Source organism: Perca fluviatilis, chromosome 1 (assembly GCF_010015445.1).
Source record: "Perca fluviatilis chromosome 1, GENO_Pfluv_1.0, whole genome shotgun sequence".
Classification (NCBI taxonomy): domain Eukaryota; kingdom Metazoa; phylum Chordata; class Actinopteri; order Perciformes; family Percidae; genus Perca; species Perca fluviatilis.
In genome coordinates, this window is record NC_053112.1 from 20,285,884 (window position 1) to 20,303,410 (window position 17,527).

The following is a 17,527-nucleotide window of genomic DNA, read 5'->3' on the forward strand; positions in this document are numbered from 1 at the left end:
AGGTGTCTCTCAAAAGAAACAGTGACGGATAAATGAGGAGAAAGGTGTGAAAGGGAGGAAGGGAAATACTGAGGAGAAAGGAAGAAACTGCTTTGCAATGGACTTTTTAATTCAACTTTGGAATTTGCCACAGGTGGGAGGGTGAGATTCATGCACTGAGGGACACAAATTATTTATTTAGAGTTGATTACAGTCATTAATATGGTAAAGGAGGAGAGAAAGAGACAGAGGGAGAGATAAATGAGTGCTGTTTGTCATCTACATTAATCAACCTGTTCCCTGGAGTCAGAGCTGTGGGATGGAGGGAAGATGAAATGATGGGAGCTGCAGATGAAAAGACAGGCAAAGGTTGTGCTGTGAACCTCTACATATTCCTAATCTAAAGACCCAAACACAACCACACAACCACTGTTAGTGTTAACACTATTAGTGACATTGCTAGCTTAGGGCTTACTTTTAATGAAAACAGGAAACCTTATTCGGTAAACTACATTTCATTGCATTATCTTGCCTGCTCTTTATACATTAACAGATTTTCCTTTAAAGGAAATCTTAATAAAAAGGTTGATGTGATTCAAATATGTATTGTATTGTGCATCCTGTACATAATTAACCTGTCGTCATCTTTTTCACTTCCTTCTCTTGGTTATACTTTGTTCCTTTGATTAGCCAATGTTGTTGTGCAGCATAGCCATCACAATGAATATGTCTGCATGCAGACAATTATTGCAGTTGTTATTGTAATCAGGTTTTTTATACAGTATTCTGTGTGTGTTTGCTCTTTGAAACATAATAAAACTGGAAAAGCCTTTTAAGACAATTTTGTTTTATAAGGAGGGTGAGAAAAGGAATGATTATTATTAAAAGCCTAAAACTGTTTTAATTAGACAACTCAAAGCTAATGTCATAAGGGACCGTTAGGTATTTATGGAATGGACCACTGGAGGAAAATAAGGGAGGGTCATGTCTTTTTATTCTTTGTTGAGGGGAGGGTCATCCAAAGTTTTTTCTGTCCAGAGGGGGGGTGACCCAACTTTTGTATTCATGAAACAGCAAAATTTCAAAGTGGCTACCAGATGGGTCTGACCCATGAGTTTGCTGTGGGTCAGGGGGAGCTGCTCCCCTGGTGGCTGAAACGGATAATTGCATTGTTTAAAAAATTAGTGGAATAATTACATCGGGCATGACCAGATATTTTATAAATATCTTAAATAACACAAAACAACTAATACTAGTACTAATACTAGTAATACATCTGATTTCATATACTGCTTTAGTAAAAAAAATATTTCCTGGCTGACGATGGGAGCAGCAGGACGCAAAAAACGAAAATAACTGTTGCACTATCTGGACATCTTACCGTGCCAAGGTTGCAATAAAGGTTTCCTAAATGCCACATTTCATGTCAGCTAACTAATTGATTGCGGGTTTTGTGTAGATTTGGACTTACGTTTATTCCACTTTGTTTAAACGGCGAAGTGGAGGAAGCCTAGTGACGAGTCCATAGTTGAATGTTACCCAGAGTGCCTTGGTGAATGGACTCAATGTTTTATTATTTTATTTCATGTGAATACTAGTTTACTAGAGGAGTAACTTAGTATTTGAATTAATGCAGTAATGCAAGAAGTGTGCATTTAGTTTCCATGCTTATTGTGTTTCCCCAACAACGTTAGTGAGTAAATCTACTGAAATGGCACCCACACCATAACAGAGGAGTAGGATGCGTCAGATGAGAATGCAGAGGTTTAATCACATATGTCATGGCTGTAACAAAACAATGGGAATCTGTATAGCTTTGCCAAGTGCAAACCAGTGCAGAAGGTATCAATAAATTGTTAGGGGAGGGTCATGCCTTTTTTCCAAATTGTTTTGGAGAGTCATAGAAAAAATTTTACTGCCGAGGGGAAGGACATTTCTATTTTGGCTAAAGGTCCCAAAACTCCTCCGGTGGTCTTTTAAATCAATAACGTCCAGTGAAGAGAGCGCAAGCTGCAGCCATGAGGACAGGGAACGCGCACGTGCAGGCAGCCACGAGAAGGAGTGATTGGATGTTGCTGATGTTAAAGCGCAGTCATTGTGTTTCTTTTATTTGTTTCATAATGACACTTGAGTTCATGATTTTAATGATTTTTTTATTTGTATTTTCGGAATTTGAAATTCATGTCGTCCCCCCACCCCTGTCTCATCCTGTCCCGAATTTTACCCATTCTCATCTGGTCACCCTAATTGGATCCTGTAAAACACGCACCTCGTGTTTTTACCTCTGCAGAAGAGAACACCGTTTCTCTAGAAGAAAATCGGACAACACAGACACCGCTTTTCCTTAAACAGTTTAGAGCAGACTGGAACTGTTTCCCTCCACTGCCCAAGGAGGAACTGCTCGTTAATCATTGACCAATGATTAAATCATTTCTGTTTATCGCGGAAAATCTATGGACAACCGAAATGGACTGCACACTGAGTAAGGAGGCTTATTTGTTCTGGGCAGATGCAGAACAGGGTGTGTTTTATTAATGAGTGAAGGCTAATGTTGCCATTGTTTTGCCATTAACGATTTTGATTAGTAAGTGCGACCAGTGAACGTCTGATTATTAAGCTGATGGTGACCGCCGTGTCCCATTATTTGCTGTGAAAGCACCACTGACCACGGTGCATGGTTGATCTGAATGTGTTGAATAATGTAGATTGTGTGAAACTGTAAATGCTACATTGCTGCTCCTTCCACGAAGTTTAGTTACTGTTCAGCGAGATAATACGCTCCGTTGGTCCGTCTGACTACAGCCCGCGCCCGAGAACGTCACCCCGCGGTCCTGTGTAGACAGACGGAGCTGTGTTTATCTCTGCGAAGACATCAGCTGTTAGCACACCAGAGTGTGTATAATAAACAATCTGCTCGTTGACAAAGTCTCAGACTCTGCCCTAACATCACGTTGGGCTATAATCCTGAGTGCACCAGAGGAGTGTTTATTTTCAGAGCCTCGAAAATCAAGACTCCAAATGTTTCTTTTCTCTCTAAGTGTGTTTTTTTTTCTCTCCTCACATGCTAACCTACACACACACACACACACACACACACACACACACACACACACACACACACATAAGCTAACCGGCTAGCCCATAGCGAAGTAGCCTATTGTGTATCCCTTTTGCCTGCAACACGTTAGCCTGAAAAGCTAACGGCTCCTTATGACCTCATAAGGAGGAGATTCCAGATCGGCCCATCTGAGCTTTCATTTTCTCAAAGGCAGAGCAGGATACCCAGGGCTCGGTTTACACCTATCGCCATTTCTAGCCACTGGGGGACCATAGGCAGGCTGGGGGAACGCATTTTAATGTTAAAAAAACTCATAAAGTGAATTTTTCATGCCATGGGACCTTTAACAATGTTTCAAATATGGATGTTGCTACAAAGAAGCTACAAATTCTATTACGTGGATGCTTCACATACATATTCAACTGAGCAGCACAGAAGATCTATACAATCACCACAGTCTTAAGGTGGACACCAAAGATTAGTGTCACCAATTCAGTATCCGACCAAACGTGAAATATGGTCACAATCTCCCCTTCTGTTTTGCGCTATGCCGTTGAATAATGGCCAGAAGTGTTTTTGCAGAACATTATAATGTCACAGTGTTACGGGTGAGGTTAGGATCCAAATGCAGCACACCGGAAAACTGGCACAGTTGGTAATGACCTTCATTTTTTGTCAGCAGGAAACACACACACACTACAATGGCACTCATGACTTGAATGCTTGGAAGCTGAGTCTTTGATTGCAACAGTGACACACGGGGCTTGAAGAAAGGCATGCTAATACTCATACACAGTTCACATAATCCTGATAATCCAATGTGATGAAAACATTTGCCTGAAACTCGGGCTGTCAAACAATACATTTTTTTTAATCTCAATTAATTGCTGAATTTCTACAGTTTAATCACGGTTAATCGCATGTTTTATCACATAATTAAAATTGTTGATAAAAAATGTTTTTAAGTGCATATTAACAATGGAAAGCAATTCTTACCAGTGTATCTTGATTGGGAATCAAATGAATGCAAAGAAAGTTACTTCATGAACTTGACTTTAAGATTTATATTTGTTTATTATTTATTTACTGTAAACAAAAGAAAAACGTGTGAATCTGTCATTATTGCACAATTCCTCCAAGTACCTAACTAATAAACTAAAACTCCCTATCCTTACCATTGTCAATATAGTGTGCAGTAATTCCTAAATAATTTTGATAACTCACTGACGTCCAGTGATCACTGGTTCACGAGACAGCGTTTGCACTTTGCAGCAGTTCCAGTTGGGCTGCTTTCTCCGTGTCGTACAGGCTGTGTATGCGTGAAACTACTGTCTCCCTCAGCGGCAATGTATAAGACGGTTCAGAACATGCCAACCGTAGTCTTTAAGACCCAAGTCTTCTACGATGCTGCAGGTTAGTTGCCAACAATTTTGCAAGAGCAGTAGTAATTTTTTGGGATTTGGTTTCAACCACAGGTCGGCGAGTAGCACTCTCCTGAGTCACGTTAACTGTACTACTATGCTTAGCTCGTAGGTTGTAGCTCAAGCTTGACATGCTTCAGTGATATTTTAATTTGGCTTTACACAATGTGCATATGGCTTTCAACTTGTCTACTGAGCTATCCGGGATATTTGGTAAATGAAAAGCGCCATTCAGAATTGTGTTGCTGCTGTCTTTCTCCATCATGCCTGCAGCCTGCAGCCTGCAGCAGGAGTAAAGGTGCGGCAAAGGGTCAAAATAGTAGCCTGTTAGGCACGATGCGAAGATGAGTGAAGTGTAAAACAAATTAATAAATAGCGTCACGCGATTAATAAGATTTTTAAAATGAACGCGTTATGCTCGCCACTTAATCGCATCACGATTAATGCGTTAATGCTGACAGCCCTACCCGAAACACATGAAAAACGAGCTGTGCCACTCTGCAGCTTTTGTCTTTAATTTTTTGCAACAAGATCGAAAAGTATAAAAAAAATAAATAAATGGGAACATTTGCTGGGCTGGCAACGGCAAGTGTGCAGGCCACATGATGCACATTATAACATGTCACTCATGGGGCAGCATGGCTTTCCATGGGATAAGAACAAAAACTCAGCTCAAGAAAGAATGTTCCTCACTCACTTTCCCAGTCAGCATTTGTGCCTCGCAACCCTTTAGGCAAGACCCTGTCCTGGACCCAAGCATCCTATAGGAGCGAATAAAATAAAATAAAAAGTAGAAAAGAGAAGAAAAAAAGAACATTTCCCTTGTTGGAAAAGTTGAAGAACTTGTGGCCTGGGGTATATCTGATCTTTAAGGCTTTGTAGTGACTTACATGCCTCTGTGAACATAATTACATTAATATCCTGAAGTCATGGCAAATACAAGCTGGAAGAGATAATAATCTTGCATTTAAACATGAGTAAGTGAGCCTTAACAGACAATTTATTAATTGACCTCATACTTTTGCAATAAAAGCCTAGTGCCAACTTACAGTACCTGATTTTAGGCAGTGTGGTGTTCACATTACTTCACTTTTTTAAGCATTATTTCATTACTCTGCAATACACAAATACAAAGATTGATTTAACATATTCCACTATTTGCAGTTATTGAAAGCCCCCCCCCCTCCCCTGGATTTCAGCCTGGTGAATATAATGTAAACGTAGCATGGCAATACTGCCCTACAAAGCAAAAAGGCAGTAACTGCATTTTTGGTCAAAAATGAGTTATTATCATTTTCATAACATTCAAGGCATCCTTTGTTATGTGACAAAACATCTTATCTCAAATGTGTGTCGTTTTGGAGAAAAATGGTAGTCGTTTGTACAGTAACTGCAAAAAGCCCTAGTGAAACAAAGCAAGAGTACAGTAACATCCATTACTGTATTCTTGTTCTGTTTTACCTAACAAAAAATAACCGTGTTGCTGCGCAGTGAAGTTACTGTTTCCATGGTGAACACACACAGCTGATTTCGCGGCATCCTCACAAGACGGTTTTAACATTTGCGATTTCACCCTTCTAACTTCACACAAATGTATTTATTAAATTAAACATTTAGAGGCTAGGCTATCACAATATAAACACCTGTCAGCCGCCAGGGCGGGACTTTCTCTCAGAGGTCCATTCAGATAGCATTATGCTAACAGGCGATGTTTTAAATAGCTTTGCTTACCTGCCCCTGATCCTCCCTGCTCCTAGCTGTAACTTTATCCTCTGTAACTTCACATCATCGCCGATGCCATGTCATCATTTTGTTGTTCATGTCACAAAGTTATAATCCAACCAGCGGTGGAAAAATATTCAAATACTGTTTAGAGAAGTTAGCGAGTTGTGAGCAAAACTGACATATTCTATTTACTGTAAGCATCCTTTCAACAAAAACAAACTTCTGCATGCGAGCCGGCAGGTATTTACGCCCCCCTTAGCTCTCGGGCTCAAACACATTGGTTCCTGTTCCTAAGCATTTATTTTTTGAACGGTTTCTTCTTCTGAATATAAAATTATATATTTAATTTGGATTCCCCTTAATTATATTAACCTAAAATGGTCAAATTAGTTTTGGTTTTGGTATATCCATGTTCAGGAAAACAAATGGTTCCAATTATTTCAAATACAGTGTATCTAACACACCCAGAGCCCAAGTTGTGGCAAAATAGTTTTTGGAGAATCTGTAGTTACTGCCTTTTTCCTTGGTTTGGGGGTGCCGCGTTGTGTGGTAAGTAATACAAAGCAAGAATACAGTAACTGCAAAATAGGGGTAAAATGTCAAATTAAATATGAGGATTGATATGTACAAAGAATAAGCTAATATCAAGTAACAAAAACAGCCACATGTCCAATAATCTACCTACAACTACTTAGCTGGATGACAGGATAACTTTAAAGTCATTTTTCTCAGTTCTGCACTCTGCGTAGTTACTGCCTTTTTGCTTTGTAGGGCAGAATAGTGCCTAAGGGGATGTAGTAGTGTACAAAATTGAATGCAAGTCTAGAAGGGAGCTTGGGAATTCTATTCTTTTATCTAAAATGCACACAGTTATAAGTGTTTGCTTTCCAAACATGAATAAAGGAATACTGAGTCATTGTCTTGACCTTGTGGCAGATTTTTCAACCATGCTGCACTCTGCATTATTCATGTTTTTAACAAAAACAATGCAAGAAAAAAGAAATTGCTACGCCACATTATTTGCCCCACAGAAAACCTTCTGTCAGCTCGCACTATTGCTGGTTGTAAACTGTAAACTTCTCTTTTGTAATAAAGCTTGAACATAACACTTTATTTAGGAAATACTAACCAATGCACTTTTTTGATTGGCCTCTGGGGCAAGTTGGTTGGATGGTTGCAAATTTAATAATTACTTGGACAGAACACAACAACCTACCTTACTTCCTGACAATGTAATTTTGTGCAGATGTGAGGCTAGATGGTAAGAGAGACTGACAGTATATTGTTGCTTTATGACATAAATAAAAGTGCTGTTTTCTGCTATCCTTGCAGTAAAAATTTCACGCTCATAAAGACACATAAAGTCTTCCTTTTTGCCTGAAGGAGCCACTGTTCTTATTTGACTTGCATTACCAAGCAGCATTTTTTATGTTTTAATGTCCTTTTATTTAACACAGAAAAAAACAGATGGTTATTGTTCACGCTCATATAACTCCTTCTGATGTATAAACAGAAAAATAATTGTGTAACTTTTACAATGTTCATTCAATACGTACTTTATCAACAGATAAAACATTTCCCAGTGCCCAAAATGTGAGGCAGATATAGATGGCGGACCAAATAAAACAAGGCCTCATGATAAAATGCAATCCAATAAAACAACACCACATACTCTAACATGCCAAATTTTATCTACACTATTATCTACTATATTCAGTTGTATTATACTGTCTTATTTGTCTTTAATTTTGTCCATCTTGTGTCATCGAGTGTGTGTTAGAGAAATGGTGATTATGTGCGATATCATTAGTGCACTTCTAATGATGGACACTTGTAATGCAGTAGAAAGTGGTTTGATTACTAAGGTGTTTTATTAAAAAGAGAGAAAAAAATGTCTACTTTATTACAATGAACATCATGACAACCTAAAATCCTTTATTGTAAATGCTTGCAATACCAGAGGCAAGGAGAGCGCTCTTATGCTTCAAGTACTATACAGTATATCTGTCATTTTATTAATGTGTCCAAAAACCTGCACACAGTGTGAAGCTTACATTAGCTACAGTCATTGGTGCAGAATGATAACTTCAAATAGTCCATTAAATCCATTCCTTACGGTAAACATAAAGTCACAAAGTGTAGCCAGGCAGCTAGTGTTTTTGTGAATAGTCTTGCGTGTATTTTGTTTTTCTTTGGGTGTTTCATTTACTCTGCTCGCCTGGCACAGATACTGAGGATACTCTCCAAACGCACCTGAAGCACATCTCCTAAGACAGACATGAGATCGACAGCTAAATGGACTGTATTTATATAGCGCTTTTCCAGTCTCAACGACTACTCAAAGCGCTTTTACATAGTAGAGGAACCATTCACACACATTCATACACTATGGCCGAGGCTGCCATACAAGGCGTCACCTGCTCATCAGATTTACACAAAAACATTTACATTTACACACATTTAAACTCCGATGGCGCAATTCGGGGTTCAGTGTCTTGCCCAAGGACACTTCAACATGGGACTGCAGGACCAGGGATCGAACCACCAACCTTTCGATTGGTAGGCGACCGCTCCACACCTGAGCTACAGCCTCCTACTGATAAGTGTTCTGGGGGGCGAGAGCGGACAGATGGAGATGTGGACAGGACCTGGTGGTATGGGGATAGACGTTAGTAGGGAACTGCAGAGATACGCTTTGGGTGTGCAGGTCGACACACAGTGGGACTGTCTTGGACAGCGCCGCTGGACCCAGGATAAAAGGGCAGGCTGTCGGACAACGAGGAGTGTGCTGAGGACGTTTTTGGCAGATCGGCCCACTGGGCCCTGCACGGTCGCCCCGACAAGGAAGAGTTGGCCAGTGCTGGACAACACAGGTGCCACCAGCCCCCCTTCCCTGCCTACTGTCAGGGTAGAGACTGTACCTTGTCCCTCTTTTGTTTCATAACCTAGGAATTATCCCAAAGAACAGACTGTCTTCAAGCAGATCTTCGTTCTTAACTGTCTTCTAAAAGAAAGTGTACATTTGCTGAGACAATTTTTAAAACCAAACCAAACTTGACTGTGTGGGTGTATATCAAGACTGGGGATAAAAAGAACCTGAGTCCACTTTGTGACACATAAACATATGAACAAGCGATGAAAACAATATTTGCCATATTGCTTTTAAAACAGTATGAAGACAATTAGCCTTTGTGCAGTTAAAGTGCAATCATAAAGCCACCCAACAACAATAATAGTAAATCTATGCCATTATTGAGTCCTTGATGGCCCCTTAAGTGTATTCGAGTTTGTTAATGCACAGCTCTATGTATTTTTAATTGCCTCATTAAAGCCATTGATTTGATCATAGAGAGGCAGTATAAAATGAGGAAGACGTGCTGTCTGAACTTTGCTGATTGAATGAGGGAGGGAGATAAAACTAGACTAGTCTATCTGTGTTCGTCAGCTAGCCAAATCAAGCCAGAAAGATCTCACTCTAGCTGAAAATGTGATCACTGCGAAATATGATTGTTATGTACATCATTTGTTTCTCAGAGGGGGATTTGCAAAGATGTAGATTTATAATTAGACTGTGTGTAATGGAACAATTGAATTTTATGCAAGGCTTTGCAAGTGCTCACTCCGCACACTAATCAGAAACCAATTTTAGCCGACATTCAACTGTTTAACTGCTCGAGCAACACCATGTTTCGGAGAATGAATAAAAACAAAATATGATTAAATTCTGGATATTATTCAGTTAAAAATCCACAAATCCACCAACAAAGAGTCAACAACAACACATTACAGACTTTCTCTTGGGAAATTCACCCTACTTTTACCACAAATCATTAACCATCTTTTACTGTGTATGGCCTTTGCCTTTCAGTCCCCTAATTTCGCTGCTTTAATAATCCACTTTTTGAGCTACATCAGCTGAATGCCAGAGAAATGAGGTGACTGATTCCACCTAGATAAAAGGGAACATAATTAGTGTTAGAAGGTAAAGATAATGAAGTGATAAATGTAAGCCTGAGTTTAGGAGAAGGTAACAAGGTTTAATAAGAAATGACGTCCATGCATGATTAAAAAAGGGTGAGTGGAAGGTAAAAATGACACAACAGAATAAAGGAAGAGGGGATGAGAAAGGGAGCAAAGACAAAAGATAAGGAAGAGGGCAAGAGAAAGACAGAGGGAAAGTGTGTGAGTGTGTTGAATGAAAGATGAAGGAAGGGAGAGAGGGAAAGGTTGAGCGCTCAAGGTCACTTTTAAAGTTGGAGGGGTTGTTTTTGTGGCAGGCACTGTATGAGCGAATGACCCTCTGTCTCTCACTTCCCAATATCAAACTTTTCAAACACACATGCAGATACACCCAGAAGCACTTGTCCTTACTCTTCCCAAAATGCATTTGGCTTCTGCGGCTACAATTGTCCCCATAAAATAACACAAGTGCACAAGGGTAATGAGTGCTACCAATACCTCTCCTGCTTAGGGAGAGAAAGAACATTCATTATCAGCACCATGCACTTCGTAAAATGAAAAGTCAATAAGACAGCACACAAACACACAGGCTGTAATGACTGCCAGCTTTGCCAAGAGACAGACACACAGGTAAAGAGCCGGGGAATGGGAAACACGCAGTGAACAGTAATTGAGCTGGTCAGTTTAAGCCCTTCTCAATATTATGCTCCATGGTATTCTGAGCATGAAGCTTTACCGATGTTTAAACCTCTAACATGAAACTATCTTCACCTGTTATTACTGTATTTTTGCTTTCTTGAGAAAGCAGGCATTACTAACACATTTAAGTGGATTACTAATACACAGTTTTTCTGAGACGAAACGTTGAGTAAAAGCTATATGACACATATACAATGAATTAATGGCACCATAGTTTTGTTCTCTAGTGGTTTTCAATATTATGTGTTAGTCCAACACATAGTTATATTATTTATTGCAAAATAAAGCAGTTAGTGCTTTATTGAGTTTTTAAAGGAGTGGTAAAAGACAACCTCTAAATAGCAGTTTGACTTGTGATCATAAGTTTTGTGTTATTGTATGTCAGTAATTTACTTTTAACCCTAACCTTTTTTTTTAAGTTTGCTTAGCCAATCAGAACTGAATGAGGAACATCTCTGTTCCTGTCATGATAATCCCATGTCATGCTGCGTTTACCTCCAGAGGATGTAGTTTTTGAAACCACTAGACCGCCTCTAATGCTGAGACATCATCACCTAGGCGGGTGAAAGGGTATGGCTTCAAAACTCCAAGTTCACTTATCATCTTTATGGGGGGGCCATTCAGAAGACAAAGATGACAGGTTCTCACTCACATTAACGAGCTGACAGCAACGAAGAGGATGGAGACGAAGAGAAGGGATGGGGGGATGAAAGAAAGAGAGTGAGAGCAATAAAACTGAGATGGGAGGCCCAAGGCCAATACGTGCACTCAGACCCTCTCTGTCGTTAGATGGGCCCTCAGGGGGACACAAGGGGAAAATAGAGGAGTGCATATGTGTGTTTTCTACCTGACTTATGAAAGGTAGTCGAGTATGGAAGGCTGTGAAAGACTCCCTCAACGTCTTTTTAATCAACACAATGGAGAGCACCATCCTGCAGATTTCTGGCTATGGAAGTTCTAAACGTTTACCATCCATCAGTTACCTTTTGATGCTGACATGCAAAATAAATATCAAGCACCTAACAAAAATGAGCAATGTGGAACAATGTTCCCTCCAAAATTATATTTTGTTGACCTACTCTATGTCTAATAATTTATATTGACCAATAAATCATACTGACCTCACGAAAAACTTTAAGCTAACCCTACATTTCTGTTCAGCTGAAAATAGAACTTATTTTACAATCTATTATGTAATAAGGTGTCAATACACCAGTATCTTGGTATTCTATGTAAATGTACAAGTCTAAACGTTTGTGGGCATTTCACGTTTCCATACCACTGACCCTGATGATCCTGTACCTCTTGTATGAGCTGTACGAGCTGTTCCTCTGTCGAGTCTCAGTGGTGAATACTAATGAGGGGTTTACTGAGGTGGAACTTTTCTGCTTCCAATGTGGCAATTGTCTGCTGAGGAGGAATAACCGTCTTACTTTCATGATTTCTGAGTATCCCTATGAGGATTCTGAAGAAAGAGAGAGGAGTGTGTTTGTGTGTGTGTGTGTGTGTGTGTGTGTGTGTGTGTGTGTGTGTGTGTGTGTGTGTGTGTGTGTGTGTGTGTGTGTGTGTGTGTGTGTGTCTGTTTAAAATGTGCTGCTGTGTCAGCACATTTAAAAGTGGCACAGAGGCAACAGGAGGCAGTGGCAGGAGGAGACATAGGGGTTTCTGGAACCCAATAGAAGAAGCTCCCCAGGAGGATTCATTATGTCCCATCTCTTCCCATCAGCCAGCCACTAAGTCTTTAATGTGTGTGTGTGTGTGTGTGTGTGTGTGTGTGTGTGTGTGTGTGTGTGTGTGTGTGTGTGTGTGTGTGTGTGTGTGTGTGTGTGTCACAAAGTGGTTATTGATGGAACTCCTACTTGCTTGGCAGGTTTCCCTGTGTCTGGGGAATCTCAGAATCTCGTGGAGATGTGTGCAACTATGGGAGTATGAGTGTGACACAAAGGGAACATCAGTAAAAAATTCAGTATTTATATGCAAGTGCAACTTCAACATGTGTGCTGTCACTAGAGCGTGACTCTGTGTCTGACCGCACAAGTTAGGTCACTCAACACTCCTGATGTCATCCTGTAGCAGACTGACTAAGTTGACTGCAGTAGGCTGTCTGGCTGTCTCATTTTAAAACACACTGATTCAGCTGACTGCAAGATCGACATGCAGACACACACTCACTCAGACACACATACTGTAAGCATTAAGGTGCTTTTCTTGGTGAGGAAAGCAGCTTTAGGGAGTTTTGAACAGCAGGCGGTGAGCTGTCAGGGATTTCAAACCTTCAAAGTGTCAGAATGGGAAAGACTGTGCGTGTGTGTGAAGACACTAGAAGTGCCGGGCCAGCCTACAGGAGATGAATGTCTATGTTTGCATCAAACGAGAATGAGGTGGAGAGAAGCCTTCTACCTGAAAATACTATTCACCTCACCTGTCAGGTTGTAAATGCTACTTGGCAATGTTCTTCCATACATCCTGAATTCTGACGACACCACCACATACAGAAAGTCAGGTCTAAGGAATGATACTTTCATTTATTCAGCCAAAAGAACAAATGTGTTTGCTCATTTTATGATGGCAACTTATAAAGAACCAAGCATGTTTACTATACATGCTCCAAGGTTAGGATATTCAAAAGTTATCTCGATGACTCCGAAGGCCAATCCATCCATTATGATTTGTTATACTGTTTTTTTATTGGTGATTCAAAGTCTTTTAGTTTTGTAATATGAATAGCTGCTGACTTGAGTATTCAACTCAGGTGGGAAGTGGATAATTAATTGTAAATATGCAAATGTTTTCAGTAAGAAAGTAGTGAAAGGCTTAAATACACCGAGAGGGAATTTAATGCATGTCATGTTTAATTTCCGCAACCACACAGTCACACACTGGAAACATTTTATTGCTCGTCAAATTATATCTGAAAATGTTTCTGACTGCATCAATAAGCAGCCAGATCTCAAACCAAAAGAGAACAACATATCCTCATAACTAAACAACATTATAGGTAGATTTCCAAAGACTCCCAAAACACATATGACCGTTCTATTTACTGCCGCACGGTGGCGGATTAATCATGTGACTGTTCTATTTAAGGGTGTCTTTGTTAACGCTAATTTAACCCAGTACAACAGACTTGTGGAAGAGATTCATCCGGATATTCATTGAGTGACTGAGGAAGCAAAAGGCGGAGAGCCTCAAGCGGACGGACACTACGGGCCACACACGCTGGAGACAAAGATTTTTGGAAGACTGATTCTAATTGAAGAGACTATTTCTTGTTTTTTTGTAAATACACTTTTAAAACCTGAGCTACGACACTGAAGAGCGGGCTTGTGCAGACCCGACGGCAGAGAGGCTGGAAAGGCAAAGGGTGCTGGCTGTCTCGACGAGGGAGACACGAAAAGCTAGCAGGCCCAGCCCTGGAAAGCAAACTGAAGAAGCGGCTGGGTGAGTCAGTTTAACACAGCACAAACCCCTCTAGAAGTAGGAGAGATATGCACCCATCCAGGTGAGCTTTAGTCTCATTCTCGCATTAAACGCAACACGCAGGGAGAGGAGACAATGTAATTAATTTTACGAGCTAAGTTAGCTTTTAGTAGCTGTGTTTTGTTGTTCAACGAGCCCAGGTTTGCTTAGCCCTGTAACAGTAGGGTAAAGTAATTGTCAAGACAACACAATGAAAGTCTGCAAATACCTCATGACATAAAGCATTGGGCAGTTATGTGACAAGCACGTATGTGCATGATTAGAAAAGCAGATAAACAGCAGGAATTCCAATCATGTCAGATTGGCCTTTAAAAATTGATTTTTCATTTGTGGTTAATATTACAGTATGAAAAAGCTAATAGGAAGTCAATAAAGCCGTCACTATCAATAGTCAACTGTCATGGTTTTTACTAGTTCAAAAGAACAAACTCTCGCAAAGGCAATTAAGTTGTACAAACCACGTGTTAAACAGCACTCTCCTCTAACATACAATTCAATTCAATTCAATTCAATTTTATTTATAGTATCAAATCATAACAAGAGTTATCTCGAGACACTTTAAAGATAGAGTAGGTCTAGACCACACTCTATAATTTACAAAGCCCCAACAATTCCAGCAATTCCAGTAATTCCCTCAAGAGCAAGCAGTGTGACAGTGGCGAGGAAAAACTCCCTCTTGGGAAGAAACCTCGGACAGACCCAGGCTCTTGGTAGGCGGTGTCTGACGGGCCGGTTGGGGATATGATGAACAGTGGCGATAATAGTCAAATTAATAATGGAACGGTGACTTCAAATGGTAGTCGTAGTAGTTCATGTCATATCAGGGCGCTGCAAGGTGTTACAGGATGTAGTGTGGCCCAGCAGAGCATGGATGGACGTAGCAGGAAGCAGCAGGGTTCAGCAGGACGCAGCTTGACATTGCAGGGCACCGCTGAGCTCAAGTGTTTGAAAGGCCACAGCTAAAAACACAGGAGGAGCTGATACTGCTTTCTATGATGATGAGGATACAGACAGGAATCGATCAAAAATATAACAATATCTCTACAGTCCAGAAATGAATACAGGAACAAGACATGATTGGTAAACTCACGCAGACTTACTGCATTCGCTTTCTCAAATTACATGCATGTTCAATCTAAATTGCACATGTCCAGTCATATTCTAAGGAAGTCAGCATGACTACTAGCCTAAAGAAAAATCTAATCTTTGGGTTCAAACCCCGAGGAAATGTTCAGGGGCTTAGTACTGACCAGTGGCTACTGAACGTTTGTAATAAAGAGGTTAAAAAAGAAACAATATTAAATCCCAACCAGAAAGGAACAAAGGTTTACTGCTAACTCCGATTTATATTTAACCTGCTCTGAACTCCAACCATTGCCATCGTAATCTCGGTGTCTCTGTCACTAACCCTTTGTCTCTGCAACTCACCTCACTGGGATGCACTAAACGCCACTGCCCAGTTTTAAGTACACATCGAGCACATCTGTACCCGTCCTCTACAAGTCAGTCATTCTAATATGCTTTCTAACAGCACCAAGCCTCTTTCAAGTTTAGTTTTATCAGAATTATGTCATTTACATCTAAATCCTTCATCGTGTTATAATCAAACATGATTTTTTTTTTTCTTTTATGGCTTTGTGAAACCTAGCAAATGTCCACCATCTCTGAATAACCACTCAATTATCCTGTTACAAGTGAAATTAGGTTGTTCACTTGTTTTTGATCAAACTACACCAGCCAACATAACACATCCACCATCACTTCTCTCACTGAGCAACAGCTGATTAATCTTTTCACTCTTACTGGTTATACTGGCACCCTTGACAGTATACCAGTGATTTCAATATGTCCAGTACAACTTTACTGTATGTTACCACTTGGTGGCATTATCGGTAAATATGGTGTTCATTTTAGTGTCATGCTAACAGTATGCAGTTATATGTGTCAGTTTCAGTTTAATGAGTGAGCCCTCAAGACTTTTTATTATTATTTTTTTTTATTATTATTTATTTAGCAAAACACTATGTGAAGTAATTTCATACATTTCAATCCTCATATTTTAATTCCTTCACAAAATGACAAAATAGACAAAACATGCAAAAAACTAAAATAAAACAAAATAAAGCCCTCAAGCCTTTAAAAAACAAAATAACTTGAACTGCCTGTCTGATGTAATAAAACTGAAACACTGATAACATTGAGCCAGCTGTTACTGGACCAAAACACTGAGCTTTATTTAAAGTCCCCCTCCACGTAAAGAATGTGTTTTTCTTATGTTTATGTCCCCTAAAATGTCTGACCTTGACTATAATGAATTGTATCTGTGCAAAGTGTGTCACTAGAGAGGTGTTTTCACTTTCCTCTCCTGAAGCTGGAGATTTCTGTGCACTTCTCTGAAATCTGAGATTTAAACGTGTCCAGGGCAAGCTTGATAAGGTACGCCACCAATCTGTGACGGCCCTGGGGTCTCATTTATAAAACTGTGCGTAGGATCCTTACTAAAAGTGTACGTATGGCCAAACTTCAGTTATAAAACTGTGCGTACGCACATCTGTAAGCAATGTTCCCTTTATAAATCACACATTACCCACAAGTGTGCACCTCATGAATGTTGATCAGTATGTTAATGACCCTGCCAGTTGTTCTTTCGTTACGCCGAATCATGATGACTGGCAGGGAAAAAGCAAAAAACTTCTCAGACGCTCGGGAATTGCTGCAAATTGAATTATAATTTTGGCCTGTTCTCTCACAGTGTAGGGAAACCTGACTTCCTATATTAATAATACCGACGTATATGAGAAAAATTTAACAGAACTAAATATTATATCCAAACAAGCCTTAGTGATAAAGTTGAAGATTATATATCATAAATGTAATGATCTCTTCTCTATTTTAGCTCACAGATTCACCAAAAAAACTAAAACACTTCTGCTTTAAGCAGAACCAATATTTTGACGCATCACGCTGACCCAGATCTCGCTCCACTAATCACCATAGGAAGAAAAACACACAATGACGTAGTCAATTTAATGAAGCCATACGGTAGAGTACAGAGTTTTCGTGCTTATTCTTCAGGATTTACACGTTTTTTTATCTGATTAGTTAAAGATCTTTTCATTCAGGTTCTTTAGCTTGTTTCTAGTTATTGAGTCCTATAAGAATATGTCATATTATACATGTCATATGTCCTCTGAGTGACGTCTTC

General features: G+C 39.8%; 1 protein-coding gene across 2 annotated transcripts in view; it reads right to left on the minus strand.

Annotated features, from left to right (window-relative positions):
* Window positions 1-17,527, minus strand: part of LOC120565775 (zeta-sarcoglycan) — a 408,082-nt gene that overhangs the window by 72,167 nt on the left and 318,388 nt on the right. The gene's annotated exons all lie outside the window — the stretch shown is intronic.